At 42.2% G+C, this 20,979-nt stretch overlaps 1 protein-coding gene across 17 annotated transcripts in view; it reads right to left on the bottom strand.

Annotated features, from left to right (window-relative positions):
- Window positions 1-20,979, bottom strand: part of BEND5 (BEN domain containing 5) — a 1,203,882-nt gene that overhangs the window by 559,958 nt on the left and 622,945 nt on the right. The gene's annotated exons all lie outside the window — the stretch shown is intronic.

Below are 20,979 nucleotides of genomic sequence, written 5' to 3'. Positions count from 1 at the left end.
TTGCTATGCTCAGGATTGTGCCCTGGCAAACCTCCTGTAGAAGTTTTCTCTAAAACTCTTTAGCAGAAGTTTACTAAAAGGCTGCAGGAACGTATTAAGATTGCACCCATTCAGGAGGAATCAAAAGATTCAGCACAAAGATACCATTGCTCATATGGAGTAAGGCTGTAGCTCAGATGGTTTTTGTTCAGCTTGAAGACTTAGTTGATGAAAAGCTCAATATGAGCCAGCAGTATGCATGCTAACCCAGACAGCAACTGTGTGCTGGGCTGCATCCCAGCAGGGCAAGGGAGGGGATTCTCCCCCTTTACTCTGCTCTCATCAGACCCCACCTGAAGTACTGTGTGCAGGTCTGGAGCCTCCAACAAAAGAAGGATATCGAACTGTTAAAGTGAGTCCAGGAGGAGGCCACAAAGATGCTCAGAGGGCTGGAGCAGCTCTGCTATGAGGACAGGCTGCAAGAATTGGTGCCTTCAGCTTGGAGAAGAGAAGGCTTGAAGGAGACCTTGGAGTCGCCTTCCAGTATCTGAAAGGAGCCTACAGGATGGCTGGGGAGGGACTATTTACAAGGTCTTGTAATGACAGGATGAGGAGGAATGGGTTTAAACTGGCAGAGAGGAGATTTCAACTAGATGTTAGGAAGAAGTTCTTGACAGTGAGGATGGTGAGACACTGGCACAGGTTGCCCAGGGAGGTTGTGACTGCTCTCTCCCTGGAGATGCTCAAGGCCAGTTTGGATGAGACCTTGAGCAACCTGTTCTAGTGGGAGGTGTCCCTGCCTATGGCAGGGGGGTGAAACTAGATGATCTTTCAGGTTACTTCCAACCTAAATCACAGGATTATATAATAGAGCCACAAGCAGCCCAGTCAAATCAGTGGGTGCAAATATCCTTAAATCTAGGACCAGCAGCACAACAAGGCTGAGCAACGAACAACTTGCAGAAGGAAGGTCTGGGCCATGAGGAACTTTTCAAATCCTGGCATGACACTGGCAAAAAGAAATCACACTTTTTACCCTAGGTCCCACTATTGATCCAGGATTTTGTAGGTAAACCCATTCTTGCTGAGACACCTCTAACTAGAAATTCAGATTAATATCGAAACCATTTAATCTAACAGTAGCACTGGAGTAGAGCATATACATGGAATAGCTCGAGGTGGAAGCCAGAAGCAAAAGATGAGATTTTCCTCTTAAACTGTTTTTGTTACGTCTTGAAAGAGAAGGATCTTGTAAGAATGCAGACTAGCTGAACGCTTTGAAGAGCTCAAAAGTGCAAAGTTCAACAAACTAGCAGATATTAGTGAAATAAAGTGCAGAATAATCTTGAATCTTTTTCTCATACCTGCTGCTGCAACCCAGATATGTCTGTCGTAGAACAAGCATAACATCTGATCTTTCAGGTGCTATCACTGTGAGCAGGTAGAGTGACTGCCAGAGGATTGGAGGGGAGATGACAGAATCACTGAATTGTTTCAGTTGGAAAAGAGCTCTGAGGTTGTTGAGTCCAACCACTGACTCAAAGCAAAACCACACCGCCTTAGGGCACCTTATAGAATAGAATCGTAGAATCATAGAATGATTGGAAGTGACCTCAAAATAATCTAGTTCAAATCCCCTGCCATAGGCAGGGACACCTCCCGCTAGAACAGGTCACTCAAGGCCTCATGCAACCTGGCCATCAACATCTCCAGGGAGGGAGCAGCCACAGCCTCCCTGGGCAACCTCTGCCAGTGTCTCACCACCCTCACTGGAAAGAACTTCTTCCTAACATCTAGGTTAAACCTCTCCTCTACCAGTTTAAACCCATTACCCCTTGTCCTGTCATTACAGGACCTTGTAAATAGTCCCTCTCCAGCCCTGCTGTAGGCCCCCTTCAGATGCTGGAAGCCCACTATAAGGTCTCCTTGAAGCCTTCTCTTCTCTGTTATGCTGAATGATAAAAAAAACCTAACCCAACCCAAAACTTTAAGGACAGATAAACCCTGGAGTCATTCAGCTTTTGGTCTTGATGTCAGTGTTCAAACCCTGTTACACAAGATGCTTCTCGATGCATGGACCTGTCTGTCCAAGCTTATCACATCCAGCACAGCATACCTGGACCTGGCATTTGATGCAGGTGGTGTTGCTGGTTTGAAAGAGATGTCTCACATCACTGTCTCAGACACTGAACTCAAAGGAGCACTGATTTCCAAACACAATCTTAAACACACACACACACACACACACACGCAAACAGAACTTGCAAGTTCATTTAACAACAGATGAGTGCATTCAGTCGATGACCAGGGGAGGATGTCTTCATTGCCTTTCAGCATCCTATGAGCTAAGAGGTACCCACATGCTAAGCAAATATGCACTGCTGAAACAGAAAACTTCAGGTAGTGGTGGTTTTGATTCTGTCAGTAAGTAAACAGACAATTTCAAGACAATCATTTAACAGGAAATAAAATGCTACTTTAAAGTAAATGTGAAGGGAAAAGAGTACACATAACTCACAGTTATGGGAGTAAATGGGAAGGGAAGAGAGTACCATAACTCACATCTCACAATTCCTCTGAATATCTGAACGTACAGGGTAACATTGGGTGGTACTCTGCAGACTGTATTGCACCAGGCACTGCCCCTGTAGTGTGAAGGGTGGATTCTGATTACACTGTCAGTTCTAACTCAAGCTTTTGCTATGCCCTCTTTTCTAGAGGTCAAAAATATTTCTACAACATCCATTTATGTTACACCTTACAACCTACAGAAACCAAGACTATCAACTATACACGGGGATCAATCACTCACCACTAAAATGCAGCAGCTGCTGAATTACACATGGCAATGCTACAGACCTCGTTATGAGAATCATAGAATCATAGAATCAACCAGGTTGGAAGAGACCTCCAAGATCATCCAATCCAACCTCTCACCCAGCCCTTTCCAATCAACTAGACCATGGCACTAAGTGCCTCATCCTGTCTTTTCTTGAACACTTCCTGTACCCAACGGCAACAGACTGAGACCAGCCCAAATGTGACTGCTCAGACTATGATTTGCTGCAAGCACGCTGAGAAAGTAGCTGCTGCATTCCCACTCCTCAGATTGGTTTAGTATTCTGCAGGTAACACACAGATTTTGAGGATACTAACCCTAATTTATCTTCCAATGCCTTTTTATCTCTAGCCTATAATTCGTATGTATTTGGAAATAGGTTCAATAAAGTGTACATGTCACTTTAAAGCAAGAAGTAATGATACAGCAGATTCTATCCTTTGGAAAGCTTAGCTTCTGCAACATATTTTGGTGAAACCTTTGGCAGCCAGGAGTCAGACTGCTTAATTATACACGGGCAAAGAAAGAAAGGACTAATAAATACATTCACACCTGAAAAGGCCACCAAAAAAAAAAAAAAAAAAAGAAGAAGAAAATGGAAGTGTGGAGCAGTAAATTTTTTAATGCTTATCAGCTGCAGAACAGTAGCCACATAATAGACTTCACAGGACAAATTTATGATTCTGCAAATGTTCCCTTCGTTTAAATCAGCATCTCTGTGACTTGATATCTGCAAATCACCCTGCAGATCCTGATGGGCCAAAATACTACACACCACAATGGACCATCTCAGGTTCTTTCATTCCTGGTAAACAGAGATGAGGATCTATCATAATGACACTGAGGCCTTTTTCAGGAGCCCAGGGTCTGGCAATTATGCATATGAGGCTGAGTGTTTTAAGTCCAATAATGGGGCTTTAGTGATGGATGGATCACCCCTTCCTGTACTTCTAAAGATGCTTGTGATAGCTGAATTGTCCCCAGGTGGCACCCATAAATTTTGGCCTTTCAGTAAATCCCACATATTGTGTAGGTATCACCCAAAGCCCTCATTAGTTAGACTGTGACCTTTGCTGCGTGACTACCAGGCACAAGCCCAGAAAAGGCCTGTGTTCGATTAGCGCTGCAATTTGTTCATTATCTCCCGACAGGAATTTGCCAGTGTCAAAGACAATTCTCCTATGAAAAGGTCAAGATCTGAATGGTGGGGGAAGAGGGCATCACTCTCAGAAATTCTGCCCCAGCAGTGGTAACCACCACCTGAATCCTCATCCACATCCTTCCGGATACCAGAAGCCAGGAGCAGGTAAATCGCAATTTAGCATAATTCATCTTCACAGGAGTTAAATCACTTCAGGATAAAAATGAGTTTTCTGCTTTTTTACTTAAAATTATGGAAATTGTTTCTGACAGCAAATTGCTCCTAATTAATTTACGGTCTCTGCTGGGAAAATGCACTGTACTGTTGATTTCTACCTTCTACAGACTTAATTACAAGAAAAGCAAAATTTTCCTAAACTATTAACTTCTCTGCTGCCAGAATTAAGATTTATAAGAACTGCAATGATGGCTGTGTCTGGTGTGCAACCAATTTGAGCTTACGCAGCACTCTCACAGACAAATGATCCCTTCCAGCATCACACCAGTAACATAAGGAGGATTATTGCCATTTTAGAATACTCGATTTTGTTTCATTTTGGACAAAACTCAAGCTGCTACAATTGCAACATTGGCTGCCACACCATTAAGCTGCCCCCTACCTCTGGCTTTCTTTTACCATTGCCTTGGATGAACTGAGACCTGCAGTGGATAATGGACATCCAACACTGTTTTTACCTTAGCTCTCAGTTCTCCTTTCTCCCACCTGAGGCTGTGGAGCAGTTAGCAACACTGTAAATATCTCTGAGTGCCAGGAGGATGGAACCAGCCTCTTCTTGGTGATACCCAGTGACAGAACAAGGGACAATAGGTGGAAGTTGAAGCATAAGAGGTTCCAAGTGAACCTGAGGAAGAATTTTTTCCCTATCAGGGTGACAGAGCACTGGAACAGGCTGCTCAGGGTGGTTGTGAATTCTCCTTCTCTGGAGATGTTCAAGAACCTTCTGCATGCGTTCCAGTGTGATCTGCTCTAGGTGATCCTGCTCTGGCAGGGGAGCTGGACCAGATGAGCTTTCAAGGTCCCTTCCAGCCCCTGACATTTTATGATTCTAGTATTCCAGGATGACAAGCTGCCTTGACAGTAATGTGGGGAGAGTAAAAAGTTGCTGTGCTGAGAACTTCAGGTTCACCATTTTGTTGGACGTCTATGACAGAGCAAAGTGGACAAGATGCAAAAGATGCAAAGCTATGGACTCACAGTCATATGAAATGTAGACTGCAGTAACAAAAAATTCACAAGAAGGCTTATGAAAAAGAGAACCATTGTTATTTTGAGAAAAATGGTCATTGGATCATTTGTGTGTAAGCAACAAGTAAAAAAGAAAGAAAGAGAAGGATCACAGAATTATTGTATTAAAATTAGAGGAGCAAGAGTGAGAAGGTCAAGATCAGGACAAGGCCACCAGTACTCTAAGTGGAGAAAACAGAGCAGAAAAGCTCCCTCTAGAGCCATGTACCATGTTTCCATTGTAGCCCACCTGCACCTCCTGGACACAACAAATTGGCCTCAAACTGGTGGTTGCAGAGGTCTCAGATGGGCAGTGAAATGTCTTCCAAGGTGCAAGAGTAAAATTAATTTCTAATGTTGTTGTCATCATCTAGCCTGCAGCTGAGCCTGAGTGCCAACATGGAAGCAAAACATAGACTGTTTTCCATTCCCTCTCTTTTATTTTCTTAAGACACAGTGCATTCAATTTCATTATTGGAATTCCAAACTTGTAGTTATCTCTTTGGCAGCTGATGATAAAACCTTTGATAGTGCATACTGGTGTTGGCAAAATGTCAAAAGACCTACTGTACAAGCACAGAAAATTTGACCCACTTTTGTAATACCACAAGGGTCAGAGGCTTACATTAAATCCAGTGGGAAAGTTTGGCACAAGCCCATTTGATCCATGATATTTAATTCTATGAGTCAGATTTATTCAGCTGCTATCACTTTCTAAGCTGTCCCTGCTGAATGATTCCCTTCACTTGCTGTGTGAGAGAAAGCAGCAGATCACAGAAGAATCTAGAAAATGTTGTTCTAATATTTTTTACATCACTCCTTTTCTGACAGCTATGACATTTAAGAGAAGAGAAGGATTGGTGAATGAGGATTCACAGCACTCTTAGTTGCCATCAGGGAAACAGCAGCATAGGCACACAGGGGATGTGCATATTATTAAAGTACAAAGAAATACAGTCAAGCTTCTTACACTTTAAGCCCAAGACTACAGGAAAAGGGGCATTACTGCCATCAAAGCAAACTCTTTGTGTTCTCCTAGAGGAAAAACAAACAAACAAGCAAACAAATAGTAGAGTTTAAGACTATACATCAGCAAATTAAGGGCAAACTAATAAATCCTGCAAGAATTTGCATAGCTATTAAAAAAAAATCTACACAAAAAATCAGGGTCAATGGAAAGGGTCTCCACCTGACAGAACAAATGCAAAGGGAGCAAGCACACTACTTTAAGCAGCACACTTGCAGAATAGGTATGAGGTTCTGCAGGAGGAACAGGTTGTCAGCAGGGGTGAGGACTCAAAAAGTCAGACAGAGGAAGTTCTTCCCAGAGAGAGTGATTTCCCATTGGAATGGGCTGCCCAGGGAGGTGGTGGAGACACCGTCCCTGGAGGTGTTCAAGAAAAGCCTGGATGAGGCACTTAGTGCCATGGTCTAGTTGACTGGATAGGGCTGGGGGATAGGTTGGACTGGATGATCTTGGAGGTCTCTTCCAACCTGGTTGATTCTATGATTCTAAGAATAGTGAAGAGGTGATTGGCTACAATCAGCATGGCTTCACCAAGGGCAAATCCTGCCTGACAAACCTGGTGGCCTTCTATGAACAGGTCACAACATTCATAGACAATGGGCGAGCAACTAATGTCATTTACCTGGAGCTGAGCAAGGCCCTTGACACTGTCCCACACCACATCCTGGTCTCCAAGCTGGTGAAACATGGGTTCGATGGGTGGACCACTAAATGGGTAAAGAACTGGCTTGATGGCCGCATCCAAAGAGTGGCTGTCAATGGGCCCATGTCCAGGTGGAGGCCAGTGACAAGCAGAGTGCCTCAGGGATCAGTCCTGGGACCAGTCTTGTTCATCGTCTTTGTTGGTGGCATGGACAGTGGCACTGAGTGCACCTTCAGCACGTTTGCTGCTGACACTGAGGTGTGTGGTGCCGCAGACACGCTGGAGGGCAGGGATGCCATCCAGAGGGACCTGGACAGGCTGCAGAGGTGGGCACAAGCCAACCTCATGAGGTTCAACAAGACAAAGTGCAAGGTCCAGCATCTGGGTTGGGGCAACCCCAAGCACAAATACAGGCTGGGCAGTGAGTGGCTGGAGAGCAGCCCTGAGGAGAAGGACTTGGGGGTGCTGGTGGACAAGAAGCTCAACATGAGCCAGCAGTGTGCACTTGCAGCCCAGAGGGCCAACAAGATCCTGGGCTGCATCAGGAGAACTGTGGCCAGCAGGTCAAGGGAGGTGATTCTCCCCCTCTACTCTGCTCTGCTGAGACCCCACCTGGAGTACTGCAACCAGTTCTGCAGCCCTCATTACAAGAAGGATGTGGATGTGCTGGAGTGTGTCCAGAGAAGGGCCACAAGGTTGATCAGAGAGCTGGAGCACCTCTCTTGTGAGGACAGACTGAAAGAGTTGGGGCTGTTCAGTCTGGAGAAGAGGAGGCTCCAAGGTGACCTTCTTGTGGCCTTTCAGTATCTGAAGAGGGCCTACAAAAAAGCTGGAGAGGGACTTTTCAGGCTATCAGGGAGTGAGAGGACTAGCGGGAATGGAGTGAAGCTGGAGATGAGTAGGTTCAGGCTGGACGTGAGGAGGAAGCTCTTCACCATGAGAGCGGTGAGAGCCTGGAATGGGTTGCCCTAGCAGGTGGTTGAGGCCCCATCCCTGGAGATGTTTAAGGCCAGGCTGGATGGGGCTCTGGCCAGCCTGATCTAGGGTAGGGTGTCCCTGCCATGGCAGGGGGGCCAGAACTAGATGATCCTTGTGGTCCCTTCCAACCCTGACTGATTTTATGATTCTATGATTAAAAATCCAAACACAAACCAAAACAAACAACAAAACAAACACACAAAATAAACTCAAAATAAACAAACTAAAACAAACTCTCAAACTTTTAAAAAACAGAACCAAAACTCCACCTGAAACCCAAGCAATAAAACCTTGGGGGAAAATATACATATATATATATATATATATAAAAACATAAATGAAGGCTGCAGCTAAAAGGGAATTACCCAGGCACAGGATAATGCAGGCAGTGCAACCTTAGCTCTGCCCCTCTAGTAACAACTTCACAAACAGTCTAAATGACAAAGGCAAATCATTAGAAATCAGGAGAAGCAGGACTACTCTGACAAGAGAAAAAAGCCACTGTAAGATATGAATATAAAATTTGTCACCCAATAATGCCCAGTCTTGCATTTGTTTCTTATTAAAAACCCCAAACACCACTACTGCAATTTGCTTGGCCTAAGGGGACTGAGTGATTTCATTTTGCAGTCGTAGTTTTTCTTTACAATGTCAGCTGGTGATCAATACTGCTTCGTACCCACAAAACCTTTAAACATGCACCTCAGTTAGAACGGTAAAGAACAATTTCTGATGTTTATCAAGACCTGGTTGGTGTTTTTCACGGTCTCACAAAGCAGGCAAACACCACAATCAGAAGTCATCTCAGAAAATTATAACTTCTGCTCGGAGTCAGCTGGGGCTGAAACATTACTTCGGCTTGCTGCTGCCATTGGAGAGAAAGCCTGAACTGAATGGCAATTGTCTGTCGCACAGCAAGTTCTGGCAGATCAGACTGGAAGTGGCACTACCAAGTTTGGTGTTTAGAAAAAGAAAATTAAAATAATTAATGATTAATAATTTCAGAAGCCAACATGTCATTTTGAAAGGACTTAAGGAAATTTCCTGATAAAGGGGAATTTCTTGATCTTGTGGATAAAATTCAGGATAAGCAAGTGATTCACTGAAGGTAATAGTCTAAAAAGACATCAATGATGGCTAATGTGTTATCTCATCACATAAAGAAAACAAAACAATTAGCATGCCGTAGGAGACTTCTGCCTCAAAACAGGGCCATTTCATCCCAAAGGTATTTCCCAGGAGGCACGCAGAATTTGGAAGCTTTCTACAGGCAGGCTAGGGTAGTGATGCTGGCAGGAACAGGCAACAAAGCAGAACTCTTCGCTACTGCAATGCGTGTGATGTAGGGCTGACCCAAAGGATGCCTGGCAGCTTCAGCTGGTGCAGGACATGGCTGCCTGCCACAGAGGTTGAGAAAATGGACAAGAGCATATTGCATCTGCTCTTGGGCTCCTGCTGACTGCCAGGCTCATTCCAGATGCAAAATGAAGTGCTGGTTATTAACTATGGAGTCCTTGGTGATCTAGCAACTCAGCGACCTCAGAACATCAAATGCAAAGGCTCAGGTTTCCTGTGCTGTTTATGTAGAGTAAAATTATTGACCTAACTAAAATATTCCATGATCACCATCCTGACATCCTTTGTCGCACCTTCTGCCTTCACGGTGCTGGTGTTGAAGGTCTCTGGGCACAGTGCTCCACCTAACGGCCCATCAGAACATGAACATCCTCCCCATGGATTTCATCACATGAGGCGTCACAAAACCACACAGAAACACCCAGGTTGGCAAAGCCCCTCAGCATCACCAAGTCCAACCTATAGCCCTACTCTACAAGGTTCACCTTAAACCATATCCCTAAGCACCACATCCAAAGCGTATTCGATCTGCTTTTCTGTGACAGCTGTAGTGATTTCCTCAGGAGTCCTCTTCAGACAAATCAAACCAATTTTTCATCAAAATTTCAGTATGAGCAACACTTTTGCAGCTAAAGCAGGCAGCGGTGAGTGTACGCTAAGGCTTTGTCTTTCATTTAATGCTGTGACACTTGAATTCTTCTTGTGATGGGTGCCTTATAAATGTCTGCAACTGAAAAAAAAACCACAGTGGGGAAGGTGGAGCAAAAATATCTCTAAAAATGGAACTGGAAAGAGCAGGAGCATTGCTTCTGTGACCATTTACTGAGTAAGGCCCAGGACAAAGGCTGTGCCTCCTGCAATCTATTCCTGAACGTGGCACTACATTACGTTGTACGAGTCACGTATTGCTGCCTGTTAATCATAAGAGATGAAACCCCCGATTCTTACATAAAGACTGAGATTAGAAAGTGACAAGTTACAAAGTATACTGCTAATATTACCACCATTAGCACTCGTGAGTAACCAACTTCAACATGAAAAGATTTCCAACAACTCGAATCCCGAGTGTCAAAACAGCAAGTCATTTTACAGACTGAAGAGAACAGCCATCGAGTCTTCCTTGTGCTAAGAAAAAGAAACCACCCAACTCACAGAATATTCCTCACTTTTCCAAATGTCCTTCCTGTGTTAGCTCCTCAGTGACCTGCTGGCCAGTTGTATTTCCTTTGGACTCTCAAGTACCTGTATAAATAAACACTTTAAGTCCTGGATTCTAGCAGGATCATAAGATTTCACTGTTCCATCCTATGGGTACAGGGACTGAAGACAGATTTTTTACTGGTTATTTAAGGAAAATCAAGTGGTAGGCTAACAAATTCACTAACTTGGTCAAAATCTTCCAAATGTGGATCTTTGTTATTTATTCATAAAAGAAAAGTTTGCAATAATTAACTTTGGAGAGAGATTACTGAAGAGTATTGCTTGTTTCCAGCACAAATTCTCTGGGGCAGTGTTAGATTGGTAGATGTCAGTGGCAACCTTCCTACCTGGCTGTTCTCATAGTTGAAGGAAAACTGTATCCCCTTTTGTTTTTTTCTTTCCTGAGATATGCATGCTCACAGTTACTCTTGAACCTAGTGAACAATTTCAAGCTATTAGACAAAGGGTAGTAGCCTGCAAAATAAGTTCTTTCACTTTATATGAAAACAGGCAGACCATTCAAGGAGAGAGAGACTATTAAAAGGTCTTCATCAGGGGAAAATTTGTACTATGAGCTCACTACTTATTAAAGATCAGAAAGTCCTTTCTTGCAAGCAGGTATTATTAATCTTTCTGCTAACAGCACCACTTTATTCCAAAGAGGTGCATGGCAAAATATAAGATGACAAATTCATTAAGTGTCAAAGTAACTGTTCTTGTATCAGAAATGGAGCAGATGCAGACACTAACAGGGCTTTGTGTGTGTGTGTTAGGTAAGCTCCTTTCTCTCCAAACACCCACCCTGAACAACTAAACTCCTCATGCTTGTTTGTGGGTCAGAAGAGAGTGGATCTATAGGATGAAGAGTGAATCTTGAAGAAGCAAAACAGAGCCAGGCAAAATTCAGGGTCTTTGCCAGAAAGCTTTTTACACAGACCTTACATGCCTCTGCTGGAAAAGAGGCGAGAGCTTTGCATCTGGCCAGTGCAGCTGCCAAAGCCACCCCAAGAGTGATAGAGAAAAACATAGAGGAGGAATGCCAAGGGCAGCACAAACGTCTCTGCCAGCACAAGAACGTGATGCCAAGTGAAGAGTGTGATTGTATGCCTCCACCTTGAAAATGGCATGCCTGGTTAACAGAGTAAATTTGGATGAAGGAACAACTTGCCTAGGCACATTTTTTACATGCTTTTAGACTATGTAAAAAGAAAAAGTGACCAAAACACTTGTGTCTGCACCTATACCAACCCCAGTGGTAGTGTGAAAGCTGCCAGCATAACTAGATGAAGCCTGCATTGATGCCAAGCACAGTCCTCAGCTGAGCAAAATATTGCACAGCTTGGCAGCTGTGGTGTCTGATTGCCATTCAAACAGGTGGAGAGGAGTACAAATGAGACCTTAGTATCTGGTGATCCCAGAGCCAAAGAATCAATGGATTGAAATGATAATGCCAGAGCGCAGAAATCACTAGAGAAAAAAAAATCACAAAACAAAAAAGCAAATGAAAAACCCACCACACCTCACACAGCGCCAAAACCAGACAAGAATGAAGCTCAGCTAGGACATGAGCACCCAGGGCAGGCAAAAAAACTTTGCATCTCTCAAGGACTGAATGGTAAAATGATACTGGGTTTCTTATTTGTATTTAGGTCATGGACTTTTTCAAGGCGTAAAAGCACATTAGTATTAGAATAGCCTCTGGAGCAGATGAAGCACATTAACTCTGCCATTCACTGAAGATATGACATCAATGTTGTCATGTATCCACTTGCAAATATCCAGATTATTCCTTCCTTTGATCCCTGAAAAACAGAAGCCTCAGATGCCTTTGAGAAAATATCCTCATCAATACCAAAGTACTTAAAGAGCAGTCTGCCACAGGGAGGCAATGCACTAAAATTGGAAAATGGAACATTTGAGCTGCAGCCTTCCAGTGTTTTGGTTTTTTTAAACAAAGGGAGGAGAAGTGCAAAATCCACAGGGAATAGCAATAAATTAGAGAACTTTTACTTCTTGGTCTGCCATTACATCACAGCCCAAGTTGGTGGTGAATGAAAGTCATCTCCATCTGCAGATTGTTTGCTGGCAGGCTAGCTGAGCAACTGCATTGGTGGCACCAGTCCCATTTCTGGCTGTCACAACTGACACTGATTAACACCCTTGCTGACAGCTGTGAGGGAGAAGGTCAGTGTCTGAACGGGCATAAAGGCTGCATTACCTTTTTCCTTTTCTAACTTTTTTCCTTCAGGGAAGGAGTTGAGGCAGAGTGGGACATATCTGGGCCTGCTGGGGTCTCATTGTGCCTGTTCCCTGCTGTAAATGTCTGGTCTACCTGACTTCTGCACATTTATTCACAGGTAAGAAAAGAAACAGAAGGCACAATTTACAAATGAAGCCTAGAAAGGACATTACAAGGATAGCAGTGATCATTTGTCACAAATCACCATACTCTCCACTGTTGTTTTTTTTTAAATGCAGAACCCAGAACCCAAAAGAGTCATAGAATCAGTCAGGGTTAGAAGGCACCACAAGGATCATCCAGTTCCAACCCCCCTGCCATGGGCAGGGACACCTCACACTACATCAGGCTCTCTAGAGCCTCAGCCAGCCTGGCCTTAAACACCTCCAGGGATGGGCCTTCCACCATCTCCCTAGACAACCCATTCTGGAGTCTCACTACCCTCATGCTGAAGAACTTCTGCCTAACATCCATTCTGAATCCACCCATTTCTAGCTTTGTTCCATTCCCTCCAGTCCTAACACTACCTGACATCCTAAAAAGTCCCTCCTGAGATTTCTTGTAGACCCCCTTAAAGATACTGGAATGTCACAATAAGGTCACCTCAGAGCCTTCACCTCTCCAGACTGAACAGTCCCAACTCTCTCAGTCTCTCCTCATAGCAAAGATGCTCCAGCCCTCTGATCATCCTCATGTCCCTTCTCTGGACACATGCCAGCACATCCATATCTCTCTTGTAATAGTAGCTCTAGAACTGGATGCAGTACTCCAGGTGGGGTCTTACCAGTGTGGAGTAGAGGACAAGGATCACTTCCCTTGACCTGCTGCTCACACTTCTCTTGCTGCAGCCCAGGCTCTGGTTGGCTTTATGAGCTGCAAGAGCACACTGACAGCTCACATTGAGCTTCTCATCCACCAGATCCCCCAAATCCCTCTCCTCAGGGCTGCTCTCAAGCCAATCACTGCCCAGTCTATATTGATGCTTAGGATTGCCTTGACCCAGATGCAGCACCTTACAAAAGGATTATGGATAAGAAGTATGGATAAGAAGTATGGTTTGTGTAACGCTATTTCTAATTCTCATGCAGAAGAGCAGCTTTCTTCTAACACTGTTCTGGAAGTGTTAGGTTACCCTGTCAAATTTTTCAAGTCTGCCACTGAGAAGAAAAGACCAATGCTGTGATGAAACTGAAGAAATGTTCTCAGACATTTTTAATGTACCGGCTTTCTCAGAAGGCATTAGACTCTGACGTGTAACTGAATAAGGTCTTCACACTCTTAAAGCTGATACCTAGTGTGTAAAAAGCTAGAGTCTTTACATAAATGAAGAGTAACCCTGGAAAGTGGACCATGTTCATACTAAATAGGGAATGATTGCCATAAACAGATCTGCTAAACAGAGTAGTATTTCTGGCTCAAATCATTCTCACGTTTGGCTTTATTTCAGATGCCTGTCAAGTAGATTATTTCCTTACAGACCATTTAAGGAATCAAAACTAAACAGAAGAATGAATAACACAGAATTGCAAACCCTTTTTCATTGTATTCAATCCACTCCAAGTCTTAACTGTTTCCCCCATTGAAAACAAATTAAAAAATATCTTCAGTAAGAAGTCACAAAGGTTCAAACAGAGAAGAAAAGAAAAGCAAAAGCCCTTCATAGAAGGGGAACCTTTAAAAATAATTTGCATAGGAGGAGCTAAAACCATCATAAAAGATAATGTCACTGATACAGAACAAATCCTTCTTGAAGTGAGATCCACTGATTACTAAGAGTTCCTAAAAAGCAAAGCATTATCATTAGAGGAACAGACTGGTGGCCAGTTAACCTACTGCCTCATTTCCAGCACCAATCAATGTCAGTTGTTTCCTCAGAAGAATGCACTTGGCAATGGAGTGCTACACTGTGCAGGGCCATCCTGTGTACTGAGCACTCTGATGCACGAAATGTGACAATGCTTCGTGGATTTCCTCCTGGGATATAGCAAATATAATTAATGTAAGTGCAATATTAATCAAAATTAAAAACAAAACAAAAAAATAAAAAATGAAAACAAACAAACAAACAAAAAATAACCCCACAAAAAAAAAAAGCACTAAAATATTACTTAGAATCTTGTTTTGTCAGTTTTAAGAGGGAAGGCTGTTTCTAGATGCTCAAGAATCCACCCACAACAGCCTATTACCATACATGATATGCAAGGTAAGCAGATTCTGCAGAATAACTACTTATACACTTAACAGATCTCATGGCACTCTGAAGCCTTAAATATTGCTTTTAACTTTCAAGGCTTGCAGCCAAATTGCAGGGTAGCAATATGTGAATTCTTAGAAGGCTACTGAGCTTGTAATTCTGGTATCGTTGGTCCTGTCTGATTATTAATGTCCCTTTTAAAATTGTAAATTCAGGACATGAGTGTGGGGCTTTTTAGCTCGGAGAGGAGGAGACTAAGAGGTGACCTCATTCATGTTTATAAAGATGTAAGGGGTGAGTGTCAGGAGGATGGAGTTAGCCTTCTCTCGGTGACGCCCAGTGACAGGACAAGGGGCAGTGGGTGGAAGCTGAGGCATAGGAGGTTCCATGTGAACCTGAGGAAGAATTTTTTCCCTGTGACAGAGCACTGGAACAGGCTGCCCAGGGAGGCTGTGGAGTCTCCCTCTCTGGAGATATTCAAGAACCATCTGGATGTGTTCCAGTGTGATCTGCTCTAGGTGATCCTGCTCTGGCAGGGGGGCTGGACCAGATGATTTTTCAAGGTCCCTTCCAGCCCCTGACATTCTATGATTCTATGATTCTATTTATTTAACAGGTGCATTAATAGCATTTCTGAATGATTTTGCATGTGAAGATCAACACCATTTTATCAACTATGGAAGTCCAACCTTCCAGCAACAGAGGTTACAACTGCTAAATACTGTTCAAAACATAAGCCAGCAAATACTCAGATGCTTGCCTTTCCACACGGTACATTATAGTAACAGCTGTTATTTTACTTTGTTAATAGTGATTTTTCTTTCACTAAATTAAGCAATACTAAACCAAATTTAATTTGAGAGCATTTTTGTGGTGCTCTGAGTTAAAAAGGAATTTGGGAAAAACATATTTGACAATAGCAAGCTAACAAGGTATTTACTTCCTCCACATGACATCCTAAGCATTTTAAGTTTTGAAGGCAGTCTGCTAACTTGTCTGCACTTCTCATGCTTTGGTTCACATCACAGAGCAATCCTGGAGCACACAAAATGGATTGCCCATGGATTAAAGTAAATTGGAAGATGTGCTCTGGCCACCAAAAAGTAGACAACTCACAGTAGAAGACTAGAGCTGGTCCAATGTAAGACCCTCAGAAGTATACAGAATTGGTACAAGGTCTTCAGAGCCAGCTTTTCTGCTCTGAATGTGCCCTTCTGTCAGTCTATACAATGTACTAATCTCAACAGAGTTTGAGCGGCAGGAGCTGGGATTAGATTTCAGTACTTCTTTTGGTTGCCTCCACTCTAGACACGGTCAGAGTAAATGTTTTCAGCTACTTAAGTTGTGTGGGGCAAAGTGGAATGAACATTTTAGTACTTCTTGTTGCAGTGACGTTAAGTAGTGGCTGATGGGAGATGAAATATTGCAGATTGGTTTGATTCCTGTCAAAGCTGTTATTACATTATGTACACTTGAAAAAAGAAAAACAACTAATTATTTTTTAGGATTCTTTTCCAAAATAACATATCTGCTGCTTCACATTGCTGCTGTCAAACAGTCCAGGCTACCTCTGTGTCCTTCCTGTCACATTACAGAGTATGGCTGGAGATGGATCAAATTGAGCTTCTGGGTTTCTGAGCTGTGACAAAACATGGATCCCCCACAGTGAATGCTGTCATTCTTTGGGGGCATTCCGAAGTTTCTGATCCCAACTGCTCTTCATAACTACTGTAAGGATGAACAAAAGCAGTAGCTGTTTGCTATTGCATTTGCATGAGAAAAGCAGCATATGTGTAACATGTAAAATTAATCTCTCAAGCACAGTGACACTCAATACTTTGTTTTAATTGTTTTGAATCTGAAAGTTAAATTCTATTACCATCAATACAACTTGAATATGAGCTTCTAAGAAACACTCTTGTTTGTCAAGTTGGCTAAGCAAGGAGAACACTCTCCTTACAGGGATTCCAAATCAATCTTACTCCAGGAGGTAACCTGCCACAATTAATAAGGATTTTGTTTGCAATTTGCTGTACATTTCCTCAGGATGTCACTTAGCTCATCAAACAAGCCTGCAGGCACTCACTCAACTCCAAACAATATAAAACCACATCTGAAATAAGACTAACACAGTTTTGTTTCAGAAGCAAGCCTGCTCTGCTCAATTCTTTTTCTACAGCTTTCAAGAGTCTTTTTCTTTTCTGGGATACTGCAGCATGGCCCAAGGATTTGCAGCTGTAGCTCATCACATTGGATGCTTTGTTCAAAGTGGAAGAGGAAGAACAGAAGTGTCTCTTTAGGTAGACTGCTCAAGGACACAGACTCAAGCTGTGCTGGGGTGTGTGGGGGAGTATAGGCAGGTGGTGGAGTTGCTGTCCCTGAAAGTGTTCAAGAAAACACTGGATGAGGCACTTAGTGCCATGGTTTAGTTGACTGGATAGGGCTGAGTGATAGGTTGGACTGGATGATCTTGGAGGTCTCTTCCAATCTGGTTGATTCTATGATTCTATGACTCTATGATCCAGCCATTTTCAGTTTTCCATGCATCTTCTCATTTGTCCATACAGTTCTATTAACTTCACAGTACTCCAGCAGACAGATTTTTATGCTTAACTCCCACGTGGAGCTCTTGTTTATGTCTCCCTTGCTTAACACAGTATAAAATTTTTTTACTAGTTCATATGGTTCATATTGGTCACCTAAAAGTCAGGAAAAATACACTATTTGGGAGCCTACATTTGAGCTCTGCTCTTGCTTTGAAACCACAATAAACCATCACATATTCTATTAAATGGCTAGCACTTCTCCTTGGCAGCTTTTCTAACTGTGTTTCTCTACTAGCATAATAACTCTTCCTTTTAATCATACCCTGTAACACTCAGGTTTGTTCATTTCCTTTGCCTAAAGAGCAGGTTTTCCCAGAAATCTCTGATGCCCTCCTCATTTCAACAGTGTCTGAGGAATATATAGAGACCCAGAGTAAAACAAAGCTGTACATAATTTACCTACTTGAATCAAAACTCAGGCAAACAATGACCTATCCCTCTGCAGTAAGCAAGTTCACATCATTTCAGCCAGCCATGGAGAACAGCAGCTCAGATCATGCACCATCCAGTGTAGTCAATATTGCTGTAAATACTACTCTTTAAAGCCCATATCATGCTGTACAAAAGATCCTTGCCTCTTATTGTAGGATTCTGGTCTTGATTGTGAGAGAGAGGCAAAATACCTTTTGACAAGTTTGTGCTGGTTTGAGGCTAAATGGAATATTTTAATGAGAAAAATTAGATCATTTGCTGTGAAAAGAAAATAATAGTGATGTCTATACCACTCATAGGTTCTGCTAAGAGAGATAAAACCAAGAAACATAAACAAAGTCAGTCAGTGTGTCTCTGGCTGTTGCTGCTGCTGCATTAACTATCTCTGTCTGAACCTGTGTAACCCAACTAATCATTCTGCTTCTAATGCCTCATGGGGCAATCTCATCCCTGCACATAAGACTTCAGATATAAGGGTGGGGGTGGAAAAAGGAAGGGAGTTAGTGTGAAAGCCCTCCTAGTCAGTTCTGCTGTTTGTGGGGGGTTTTGTAGTCCTGTATTACTTTTAACTTGTATATAATTGCATATAGTTGTAAATAACTGTATATATTGTGTATATTTGCTTGTAAAGTTGCCTTGCTGTACATATAGCTTCAGTCCTTAACTTTCAGCTGGCTGAGTTAGTCTGGTGAATGGTGGGGAAGGGGGAAACTCCGAAACAACCACACAGTTCTTTGCTGTAAATACATTCCTGCTTGTAAATTGACCTCTTCTTTTGTGTTTACACAGGAGTATATCTCCCATTAAAGCCACTGAGTGTAGCTCTCTCATTTATACAGACATGAACACACACAAAAGGCTGCTATATAGAAGCTAAATCATACATGAGTTAGAAAGTAATTTGGATCAGTTATGCGTATTAAAACACAAAAACACACATGCTATCAGCAAACAGAATCTACTTTCAAATGTTTGTCAAATCACTTCTCTGTTTTGGAAGAGCTAAAGTTTAAAGCCACAAATTTCACAATGACTTCTCAACTCCCAGATACTTCAATACCTTTTTCTTTTTGATAAGTGGGTACCAGAATTGCCCATGTTGAGGTGTAAAACATTTTGAGATATAGTTTTGACATTCTACTTCACTATGTATCTTCTGTATAAATAAATACATTATTTATTAATTTAGTAACTATTTCTTTAGACATCCATGTGTATAAATAAGTACATTATTCTTGTCAGTGAATACTTTTCCAGGCTACATCCACTTTAGTGACTTGACAAACATGATCCCAAATTCTTTTAGCCAATGCTACTCCATTAAGCAGACTTCAGCAGCATTCCTGGCCTTAAGAAGCAGAAATCTGTTTTTCTGCAATATTGAAATGTTCATTGTGTGAGTGGATCCAGCCCATCAAGAGATCAAGGTCACACAGTATGACTGACCTCCCTACATCTTTCTTTACCATTCAATAGCGATGCTTTAAACACCGACAAATCATCATTAGAAATAGCATTGGGCCCACTACCGTGAAAAGAAACCCATTAAAAGAGCTCTACTCAAGTGAGCTCCCCCCATGACGAGTGATCTGTGAGCTGTGTCAGTTGACTGATCTTTAACCTGTTTAACACATTCTATATATTTTAAAAGTTGTAGGGCATTAAATCCAAGCCCTTATAAAGATTATGCAGCTGACTTTATTAAACAAATTTATAACATGCTCAAGGGCTGAGAGGAATTGTTTGGCAAATTCTCTTTCTCATGAAACACTGACTGCCTTTCATTAGTGCTTAACTTCTGCTAGCTAAACTTCCATTAGTCTTTTAATTAGTTTCCTGGGAGTTGTTGTCAAAATACCAGTCTGCAGCACCCTGAATCACACAAGTTGCCTTTTTGAGTATTTACACAATAAAATGGGATCTCTCCATGTTCTAAGATCAATTCAATTACAATACCATGGGCTCAGAAGTGATCCCAGCTCCTCTAGGACTCCTGGATTAGAAATGCCTGTCTCAGACTGCTGATTTTAAAGTGTTTATCCCTGACAGAGTTTAGAACATCCTTTTAAGTTAATACTAAACTTGTCATCTGAACATGACAGAAAACAACAACAACAACAAACTCTTACTGAGCACATCTTGTCTTTTCTGCATCATCATTTGTATGGTTTTAGTCTACTTAGAATAAAAGAGACCTTAGCACTTATATTAAAACTAGAACTTTCAGGTTTGCCCCTACTAATTTTTTTCATAGAATCATAGAATCAACCAAGTTGAAAGAGACCTCCAAGCTCATCGAGTCCAACCTATCACCCAGCCCTAACCAATCAACTAGACCATGGCACTAAGTGCCTCATCCAGTCTTTTCTTGAAGACCCCCAGGGACGGTGCCTCCACCACCTCCCTGGGCAGCCCATTCCAATGGGAAATCACTCTCTCTGTGAAGAACTTCTTCCTAATATCCAGCCTATACCTACCCTGGCACAACTTGAGACTGTGTCCCTTGTTCTATTGCTGGTTGCCTTTTTCCTCTTTTTCCTCTCTTCTTTTCCCCTTCTTCTGTTTATACTTAATAGGTATTTATGTCCCCTATTCCCATTACAGCTAAATATTTGTTGTTTTTTTTTTTCTTTTTTAAGTGGTTTTAATCTCTCTTCTTTGTATCACCACACTAGAATGGATTCTTAGCTAAAGTTTCTTGTTTAACATCAAAAGATGTAGCTTTGGAGATACACAGTTAATGCACTTTCTTTACAGAAAAAAATAGAAGGAAAAAAAAGTACATTTACTGTTCAAATGTTTGCTAGGAAATTTCTACAGCTATGGGAATTTAGCAAATGATAGTACAGGTTGCAATCACCTTCTCTTTACCCTTAATGAATATAAACTTGTTACGATGCCTGGGTCAGCAGTAACTTGTATTTATTGCTGTATTTATGCATCATATCATCGTGTGGTCCAAAATGCAGCTCTGCAGCAGTGGCTGCAGCATTTTCTAACTATGGAAAAAAGAAAGAGAAAAAAAAGAAAGGAACTTTTGAAACTCAGTTCAAGCTAGTAGTAGAATATACGGGGGGGGGAAGGGGGGGAATCACTTTTC

This window comes from Pogoniulus pusillus, chromosome 8 (genome assembly GCF_015220805.1).
Source record: "Pogoniulus pusillus isolate bPogPus1 chromosome 8, bPogPus1.pri, whole genome shotgun sequence".
NCBI classification, from domain to species: domain Eukaryota; kingdom Metazoa; phylum Chordata; class Aves; order Piciformes; family Lybiidae; genus Pogoniulus; species Pogoniulus pusillus.
The sequence above is the reverse complement of the archived record's forward strand: the minus strand, read 5'-3'. Positions and strand labels throughout refer to the sequence as shown.